This window comes from Aulonocara sp. 'chitande type north' Nkhata Bay, linkage group LG4 (genome assembly GCF_057382095.1).
Source record: "Aulonocara sp. 'chitande type north' Nkhata Bay isolate Kocher_YH1m ecotype deep benthic linkage group LG4, A_spYH_male_GT1.1, whole genome shotgun sequence".
In the NCBI taxonomy this organism is placed as follows: Eukaryota; Metazoa; Chordata; class Actinopteri; order Cichliformes; family Cichlidae; genus Aulonocara; species Aulonocara sp. 'chitande type north' Nkhata Bay.
Genome location: NC_141347.1, coordinates 9,892,679 through 9,903,660, shown reverse-complemented (window position 1 = coordinate 9,903,660; position 10,982 = coordinate 9,892,679).

The following is a 10,982-nucleotide window of genomic DNA, read 5'->3' as shown; positions in this document are numbered from 1 at the left end:
CGAAAAAAAGTATAGGTTTTCATTATGTGAATAACTTGGAAATCTTAGCTCAAACAGCTGCAAAACCTGTTTTCCCAGCACGGAGACCTTGAGTTCTATAAGATAAAGCCATAAACATGTGTATACGAGTCTTCTATCAAAAGAACACGGGGACCTTGAGTTCTATAAAATAAAGCCATAAACATGTGTATCCGAGTCTTCTATCAAAATTTACAGCTATTTATATGAAGTTGTACAAAAACGCTTTCTTTCGCCAAGACAGTGCGTTTCTCACTGTTACATGCATTTGAATGGGGAACTCGACCGAAACAAAGTATAGGTTTTCATTATGTGAATAACTTGGAAATCTTAGCTCAAACAGCTGCAAAACCTGTTTTCCCAGCACGGAGACCTTGAGTTCTATAAGATAAAGCCATAAACATGTGTATCCGAGTCTTCTATCAAAAGAACACGGGGACCTTGAGTACTATAAGATAAAGCCATAAACATGTGTATCCGAGTCTTCTATCAAAAGTTACAGCTATTTATATGAAGTTGTACAAAATAGCTTTCTTTCGCCAAGACGGTGCGTTTCTCACTGTTACATGCATTTGAATGGGGAACTCGACCGAAAAAAAGTATAGGTTTTCATTATGTGAATAACTTGGAAATCTTAGCTCAAACAGCTGCAAAACCTGTTTTCCCAGCACGGAGACCTTGAGTTCTATAAGATAAAGCCATAAACATGTGTATCCGAGTCTTCTATCAAAAGAACACGGGGACCTTGAGTCCTATAAGATAAAGCCATAAACATGTGTATGCGAGTCTTCTATCAAAAGTTACAGCTATTTATATGAAGTTGTACAAAAACGCTTTCTTTCGCCAAGACAGTGCGTTTCTCACTGTTACATGCATTTGAATGGGGAACTCGACCGAAACAAAGTATAAGTTTTCATTATGTGAATAACTTGGAAATCTTAGCTCAAACAGCTGCAAAACCTGTTTTCCCAGCACGGAGACCTTGAGTTCTATAAGATAAAGCCATAAACATGTTTGTCTGAGTCTTCTATCAAAAGTTACAGCTATTTATATGAAGTTGTACAAAAACGCTTTCTTTCGCCAAGACAGTGCGTTTCTCACTGTTACATGCATTTGAATGGGGAACTCGACCGAAACAAAGTATAGGTTTTCATTATGTGAATAACTTGGAAATCTTAGTTCAAACAGCTGCAAAACCTGTTTTCCCAGCACGGAGACCTTGAGTTCTATAAGATAAAGCCATAAACATGTGTATCCGAGTCTTCTATCAAAAGAACACGGGGACCTTGAGTTCTATAAGATAAAGCCATAAACATGTGTATACGAGTCTTCTATCAAAAGTTACAGCTATTTATATGAAGTTGTACAAAAACGCTTTCTTTCGCCAAGACAGTGCGTTTCTCACTGTTACATGCATTTGAATGGGGAACTCGACCGAAACAAAGTATAGGTTTTCATTATGTGAATAACTTGGAAATCTTAGCTCAAACAGCTGCAAAACCTGTTTTCCCAGCACGGGAACCTTGAGTTCTATAAGATAAAGCCATAAACATGTGTATCCGAGTCTTCTATCAAAAGTTACAGCTATTTATATGAAGTTGTACAAAAACGCTTTCTTTCGCCAAGACAGTGCGTTTCTCACTGTTACATGCATTTGAATGGGGAACTCCACCGAAACAAAGTATATGTTTTCATTATGTGAATAACTTGGAAATCTTAGCTCAAACAGCTGCAAAACCTGTTTTCCCAGCACGGAGACCTTGAGTTCTATAAGATAAAGCCATAAACATGTTTGTCTGAGTCTTCTATCAAAAGAACACGGGGACCTTGAGTACTATAAGATAAAGCCATAAACATGTGTATCCGAGTCTTCTATCAAAAGAACACGGGGACCTTGAGTACTATAAGATAAAGCCATAAACATGTGTATCCGAGTCTTCTATCAAAAGTTACAGCTATTTATATGAAGTTGTACAAAATAGCTTTCTTTCGCCAAGACGGTGCGTTTCTCACTGTTACATGCATTTGAATGGGAACTCGACCGAAACAAAGTATAGGTTTTCATTATGTGAATAACTTGGAAATCTTAGCTCAAACAGCTGCAAAACCTGTTTTCCCAGCACGGAGACCTTGAGTTCTATAAGATAAAGCCATAAACATGTTTTTCTGAGTCTTCTATCAAAAGTTACAGCTATTTATATGAAGTTGTACAAAAACGCTTTCTTTCGCCAAGACAGTGCGTTTCTCGCTATTACATGCATTTGAATGGGGAACTCGACCGAAACAAAGTATAAGTTTTCATTATGTGAATAACTTGGAAATCTTAGCTCAAATAGCTGCAAAACCTTTTTGCTCAGCACGGCAACCTTGAGTTCTATAAGATAAAGCCATAAACATGTGTATCCGAGTCTTCTATCAAAAGTTACAGCTATTTATATGAAGTTGTACAAAAACGCTTTCTTTCGCCAAGACAGTGCTTTTCTCACTGTTACATGCATTTGAATGGGAACTCCACCGAAACAAAGTATAAGTTTTCATTATGTGAATAACTTGGAAATCTTAGCTCAAACAGCTGCAAAACCTTTTTGCCCAGCTCGGGAACCTTGAGTTCTATAAGATAAAGCCATAAACATGTGTATCCGAGTCTTCTATCAAAAGTTACAGCTATTTATATGAAGTTCTACAAAAACGCTTTCTTTCACCAAGACAGTGTGTTTCTCACTGTTACATGCATTTGAGTGCGAACTCGACCGAAACAAAGTATAGGTTTTCATTATGTGAATAACTTGGAAATCTTAGCTCAAACAGCTGCAAAACCTGTTTTCCCAGCACGGAGACCTTGGGTTCTATAAGATAAAGCCATAAACATGTGTATCCGAGTCTTCTATCAAAAGTTACAGCTATTTATATGAAGTTGTACAAAAACGCTTTCTTTCGCCAAGACAGTGCGTTTCTCACTGTTACGTGCATTTGAATGAGAACTTGACCGAAACAAAGTATAAGTTTTCATTATGTGAATAACTTGGAAATCTTAGCTCAAACAGCTGCAAAACCTGTTTTCCCAGCACGGAGACCTTGAGTTCTATAAGATAAAGCCATAAACATGTTTGTCTGAGTCTTCTATCAAAAGTTACAGCTATTTATATGAAGTTGTACAAAAACGCTTTCTTTCGCCAAGACAGTGCGTTTCTCACTGTTACATGCATTTGAATGGGGAACTCGACCGAAAAAAAGTATAGGTTTTCATTATGTGAATAACTTGGAAATCTTAGCTCAAACAGCTGCAAAACCTGTTTTCCCAGCACGGAGACCTTGAGTTCTATAAGATAAAGCCATAAACATGTGTATACGAGTCTTCTATCAAAAGAACACGGGGACCTTGAGTTCTATAAAATAAAGCCATAAACATGTGTATCCGAGTCTTCTATCAAAATTTACAGCTATTTATATGAAGTTGTACAAAAACGCTTTCTTTCGCCAAGACAGTGCGTTTCTCACTGTTACATGCATTTGAATGGGGAACTCGACCGAAACAAAGTATAGGTTTTCATTATGTGAATAACTTGGAAATCTTAGCTCAAACAGCTGCAAAACCTGTTTTCCCAGCACGGAGACCTTGAGTTCTATAAGATAAAGCCATAAACATGTGTATCCGAGTCTTCTATCAAAAGAACACGGGGACCTTGAGTACTATAAGATAAAGCCATAAACATGTGTATCCGAGTCTTCTATCAAAAGTTACAGCTATTTATATGAAGTTGTACAAAATAGCTTTCTTTCGCCAAGACGGTGCGTTTCTCACTGTTACATGCATTTGAATGGGGAACTCGACCGAAAAAAAGTATAGGTTTTCATTATGTGAATAACTTGGAAATCTTAGCTCAAACAGCTGCAAAACCTGTTTTCCCAGCACGGAGACCTTGAGTTCTATAAGATAAAGCCATAAACATGTGTATCCGAGTCTTCTATCAAAAGAACACGGGGACCTTGAGTCCTATAAGATAAAGCCATAAACATGTGTATCCGAGTCTTCTATCAAAAGTTACAGCTATTTATATGAAGTTGTACAAAAACGCTTTCTTTCGCCAAGACAGTGCGTTTCTCACTGTTACATGCATTTGAATGGGGAACTCGACCGAAACAAAGTATAAGTTTTCATTATGTGAATAACTTGGAAATCTTAGCTCAAACAGCTGCAAAACCTGTTTTCCCAGCACGGAGACCTTGAGTTCTATAAGATAAAGCCATAAACATGTTTGTCTGAGTCTTCTATCAAAAGTTACAGCTATTTATATGAAGTTGTACAAAAACGCTTTCTTTCGCCAAGACAGTGCGTTTCTCACTGTTACATGCATTTGAATGGGGAACTCGACCGAAACAAAGTATAGGTTTTCATTATGTGAATAACTTGGAAATCTTAGTTCAAACAGCTGCAAAACCTGTTTTCCCAGCACGGAGACCTTGAGTTCTATAAGATAAAGCCATAAACATGTGTATCCGAGTCTTCTATCAAAAGAACACGGGGACCTTGAGTTCTATAAGATAAAGCCATAAACATGTGTATACGAGTCTTCTATCAAAAGTTACAGCTATTTATATGAAGTTGTACAAAAACGCTTTCTTTCGCCAAGACAGTGCGTTTCTCACTGTTACATGCATTTGAATGGGGAACTCGACCGAAACAAAGTATAGGTTTTCATTATGTGAATAACTTGGAAATCTTAGCTCAAACAGCTGCAAAACCTGTTTTCCCAGCACGGAGACCTTGAGTTCTATAAGATAAAGCCATAAACATGTGTATCCGAGTCTTCTATCAAAAGAACACGGGGACCTTGAGTACTATAAGATAAAGCCATAAACATGTGTATCCGAGTCTTCTATCAAAAGTTACAGCTATTTATATGAAGTTGTACAAAATAGCTTTCTTTCGCCAAGACGGTGCGTTTCTCACTGTTACATGCATTTGAATGGGGAACTCCACCGAAACAAAGTATAAGTTTTCATTATGTGAATAACTTGGAAATCTTAGCTCAAACAGCTGCAAAACCTTTTTGCCCAGCACGGGAACCTTGAGTTCTATAAGATAAAGCCATAAACATGTGTATCCGAGTCTTCTATCAAAAGAACACGGGGACCTTGAGTTCTAAAAAGATAAAGCCATAAACATGTGTATCCGAGTCTTCTATCAAAAGTTACAGCTATTTATATGAAGTTGTACAAAAACGCTTTCTTTCGCCAAGACAGTGCGTTTCTCACTGTTACATGCATTTGAATGGGGAACTCGACCGAAACAAAGTATAAGTTTTCATTATGTGAATAACTTGGAAATCTTAGTTCAAACAGCTGCAAAACCTGTTTTCCCAGCACGGAGACCTTGAGTTCTATAAGATAAAGCCATAAACATGTTTGTCTGAGTCTTCTATCAAAAGTTAGAGCTATTTATATGAAGTTGTACAAAAACGCTTTCTTTCGCCAAGACAGTGCGTTTCTCACTGTTACATGCATTTGAATGGGGAACTCGACCGAAACAAAGTATAGGTTTTCATTATGTGAATAACTTGGAAATCTTAGTTCAAACAGCTGCAAAACCTGTTTTCCCAGCACGGAGACCTTGAGTTCTATAAGATAAAGCCATAAACATGTGTATCCGAGTCTTCTATCAAAAGAACACGGGGACCTTGAGTTCTATAAGATAAAGCCATGAACATGTTTTTCTGAGTCTTCTATCAAAAGTTACAGCTATTTATATGAAGTTGTACAAAAACGCTTTCTTTCGCCAAGACAGTGCGTTTCTCACTGTTACATGCATTTGAATGGGGAACTCGACCGAAACAAAGTATAGGTTTTCATTATGTGAATAACTTGGAAATCTTAGCTCAAACAGCTGCAAAACCTGTTTTCCCAGCACGGAGACCTTGAGTTCTATAAGATAAAGCCATAAACATGTGTATCCGAGTCTTCTATCAAAAGTTACAGCTATTTATATGAAGTTGTACAAAAACGCTTTCTTTCGCCAAGACAGTGCGTTTCTCACTGTTACATGCATTTGAATGGGGAACTCGACCGAAACAAAGTATAGGTTTTCATTATGTGAATAACTTGGAAATCTTAGCTCAAACAGCTGCAAAACCTGTTTTCCCAGCACGGGAACCTTGAGTTCTATAAGATAAAGCCATAAACATGTGTATCCGAGTCTTCTATCAAAAGTTACAGCTATTTATATGAAGTTGTACAAAAACGCTTTCTTTCACCAAGACAGTGCGTTTCTCACTGTTACATGCATTTGAATGGGGAACTCGACCGAAACAAAGTATACGTTTTCATTATGTGAATAACTTGGAAATCTTAGCTCAAACAGCTGCAAAACCTGTTTTCCCAGCACGGAGACCTTGAGTTCTATAAGATAAAGCCATAAACATGTGTATCCGAGTCTTCTATCAAAAGAACACGGGGACCTTGAGTACTATAAGATAAAGCCATAAACATGTGTATCCGAGTCTTCTATCAAAAGTTACAGCTATTTATATAAGTTGTACAAAAACGCTTTCTTTCGCCAAGACAGTGCGTTTCTCACTGTTACATGCATTTGAATGGGGAATTCGACCGAAACAAAGCATAGGTTTTCATTATGTGAATAACTTGGAAATCTTAGCTCAAACAGCTGCAAAACCTGTTTTCCCAGCACGGGAACCTTGAGTTCTATAAGATAAAGCCATAAACATGTGTATCCGAGTCTTCTATCAAAAGTTACAGCTATTTATATGAAGTTGTACAAAAACGCTTTCTTTCGCCAAGACAGTGCGTTTCTCACTGTTACATGCATTTGAATGGGGAACTCGACCGAAACAAAGTATACGTTTTCATTATGTGAATAACTTGGAAATCTTAGCTCAAACAGCTGCAAAACCTGTTTTCCCAGCACGGAGACCTTGAGTTCTATAAGATAAAGCCATGAACATGTTTGTCTGAGTCTTCTATCAAAAGTTACAGCTATTTATATGAAGTTGTACAAAATAGCTTTCTTTCGCCAAGACGGTGCGTTTCTCACTGTTACATGCATTTGAATGGGGAACTCGACCGAAAAAAAGTATAGGTTTTCATTATGTGAATAACTTGGAAATCTTAGCTCAAACAGCTGCAAAACCTGTTTGCCCAGCACGGGAACCTTGAGTTCTATAAGATAAAGCCATAAACATGTGTATCCGAGTCTTCTATCAAAAGTTACAGCTATTTATATGAAGTTGTACAAAAACGCTTTCTTTCACCAAGACAGTGCGTTTCTCACTGTTACATGCATTTGAATGGGGAACTCGACCGAAACAAAGTATACGTTTTCATTATGTGAATAACTTGGAAATCTTAGCTCAAACAGCTGCAAAACCTGTTTTCCCAGCACGGAGACCTTGAGTTCTATAAGATAAAGCCATGAACATGTTTGTCTGAGTCTTCTATCAAAAGTTACAGCTATTTATATGAAGTTGTACAAAAACGCTTTCTTTCGCCAAGACAGTGCGTTTCTCACTGTTACATGCATTTGAATGGGGAACTCGACCGAAACAAAGCATAGGTTTTCATTATGTGAATAACTTGGAAATCTTAGCTCAAACAGCTGCAAAACCTGTTTTCCCAGCACGGAGACCTTGAGTTCTATAAGATAAAGCCATAAACATGTGTATCCGAGTCTTCTATCAAAAGAACACGGGGACCTTGAGTACTATAAGATAAAGCCATAAACATGTGTATCCGAGTCTTCTATCAAAAGTTACAGCTATTTATATAAGTTGTACAAAAACGCTTTCTTTCGCCAAGACAGTGCGTTTCTCACTGTTACATGCATTTGAATGGGGAATTCGACCGAAACAAAGCATAGGTTTTCATTATGTGAATAACTTGGAAATCTTAGCTCAAACAGCTGCAAAACCTGTTTTCCCAGCACGGGAACCTTGAGTTCTATAAGATAAAGCCATAAACATGTGTATCCGAGTCTTCTATCAAAAGTTACAGCTATTTATATGAAGTTGTACAAAAACGCTTTCTTTCGCCAAGACAGTGCGTTTCTCACTGTTACATGCATTTGAATGGGGAACTCGACCGAAACAAAGTATACGTTTTCATTATGTGAATAACTTGGAAATCTTAGCTCAAACAGCTGCAAAACCTGTTTTCCCAGCACGGAGACCTTGAGTTCTATAAGATGCCATGAACATGTTTGTCTGAGTCTTCTATCAAAAGTTACAGCTATTTATATGAAGTTGTACAAAATAGCTTTCTTTCGCCAAGACGGTGCGTTTCTCACTGTTACATGCATTTGAATGGGGAACTCGACCGAAAAAAAGTATAGGTTTTCATTATGTGAATAACTTGGAAATCTTAGCTCAAACAGCTGCAAAACCTGTTTTCCCAGCACGGAGACCTTGAGTTCTATAAGATAAAGCCATGAACATGTTTGTCTGAGTCTTCTATCAAAAGTTACAGCTATTTATATGAAGTTGTACAAAAACGCTTTCTTTCGCCAAGACAGTGCGTTTCTCACTGTTACATGCATTTGAATGGGGAACTCGACCGAAACAAAGCATAGGTTTTCATTATGTGAATAACTTGGAAATCTTAGCTCAAACAGCTGCAAAACCTGTTTTCCCAGCACGGAGACCTTGAGTTCTATAAGATAAAGCCATAAACATGTTTATCCGAGTCTTCTATCAAAAGAACACGGGGACCTTGAGTACTATAAGATAAAGCCATAAACATGTGTATCCGAGTCTTCTATCAAAAGTTACAGCTATTTATATGAAGTTGTACAAAAACGCTTTCTTTCGCCAAGACAGTGCGTTTCTCACTGTTACATGCATTTGAATGGGGAACTCGACCGAAACAAAGCATAGGTTTTCATTATGTGAATAACTTGGAAATCTTAGCTCAAACAGCTGCAAAACCTGTTTTCCCAGCACGGGAACCTTGAGTTCTATAAGATAAAGCCATAAACATGTGTATCCGAGTCTTCTATCAAAAGTTACAGCTATTTATATGAAGTTGTACAAAAACGCTTTCTTTCGCCAAGACAGTGCGTTTCTCACTGTTACATGCATTTGAATGGGGAACTCGACCGAAACAAAGTATACGTTTTCATTATGTGAATAACTTGGAAATCTTAGCTCAAACAGCTGCAAAACCTGTTTTCCCAGCACGGAGACCTTGAGTTCTATAAGATAAAGCCATGAACATGTTTGTCTGAGTCTTCTATCAAAAGTTACAGCTATTTATATGAAGTTGTACAAAAACGCTTTCTTTCGCCAAGACAGTGCGTTTCTCACTGTTACATGCATTTGAATGGGGAACTCCACCAAAACAAAGTATAGGTTTTCATTATGTGAATAACTTGGAAATCTTAGCTCAAACAGCTGCAAAACCTGTTTTCCCAGCACGGAGACCTTGAGTTCTATAAGATAAAGTCATAAACATGTTTGTCTGAGTCTTCTATCAAAAGTTACAGCTATTTATATGAAGTTGTACAAAAACGCTTTCTTTCGCCAAGACAGTGCGTTTCTCACTGTTACATGCATTTGAATGGGGAACTCGACCGAAACAAAGTATACGTTTTCATTATGTGAATAACTTGGAAATCTTAGCTCAAACAGCTGCAAAACCTGTTTTCCCAGCACGGAGACCTTGAGTTCTATAAGATAAAGCCATGAACATGTTTGTCTGAGTCTTCTATCAAAAGTTACAGCTATTTATATGAAGTTGTACAAAAACGCTTTCTTTCGCCAAGACAGTGCGTTTCTCACTGTTACATGCATTTGAATGGGGAACTCCACCGAAACAAAGTATAGGTTTTCATTATGTGAATAAATTGGAAATCTTAGCTCAAACAGCTGCAAAACCTGTTTTCCCAGCACGGAGACCTTGAGTTCTATAAGATAAAGCCATAAACATGTTTGTCTGAGTCTTCTATCAAAAGTTACAGCTATTTATATGAAGTTGTACAAAAACGCTTTCTTTCGCCAAGACAGTGCGTTTCTCACTGTTACATGCATTTGAATGGGGAACTCGACCGAAACAAAGTATAGGTTTTCATTATGTGAATAACTTGGAAATCTTAGCTCAAACAGCTGCAAAACCTGTTTGCCCAGCACGGGAACCTTGAGTTCTATAAGATAAAGCCATAAACATGTGTATCCGAGTCTTCTATCAAAAGAACACGGGGACTTTGAGTACTATAAGATAAAGCCATAAACATGTGTATCCGAGTCTTCTATCAAAAGTTACAGCTATTTATATGAAGTTGTACAAAAACGCTTTCTTTCGCCAAGACAGTGCATTTCTCACTGTTACATGCATTTGAATGGGGAACTCGACCGAAACAAAGTATAAGTTTTCATTATGTGAATAACTTGGAAATCTTAGCTCAAACAGCTGCAAAACCTGTTTTCCCAGCACGGAGACCTTGAGTTCTATAAGATAAAGCCATAAACATGTTTGTCTGAGTCTTCTATCAAAAGTTACAGCTATTTATATGAAGTTGTACAAAAACGCTTTCTTTCGCCAAGACAGTGCGTTTCTCACTGTTACATGCATTTGAATGGGGAACTTGACCGAAACAAAGTATAGGTTTTCATTATGTGAATAACTTGGAAATCTTAGCTCAAACAGCTGCAAAACCTGTTTGCCCAGCACGGGAACCTTGAGTTCTATAAGATAAAGCCATAAACATGTGTATCCGAGTCTTCTATCAAAAGAACACGGGGACCTTGAGTTCTAAAAAGATAAAGCCATAAACATGTGTATCCGAGTCTTCTATCAAAAGTTACAGCTATTTATATGAAGTTGTACAAAAACGCTTTCTTTCGCCAAGACAGTGCGTTTCTCACTGTTACATGCATTTGAATGGGGAACTCGACCGAAACAAAGTATAAGTTTTCATTATGTGAATAACTTGGAAATCTTAGCTCAAACAGCTGCAAAAC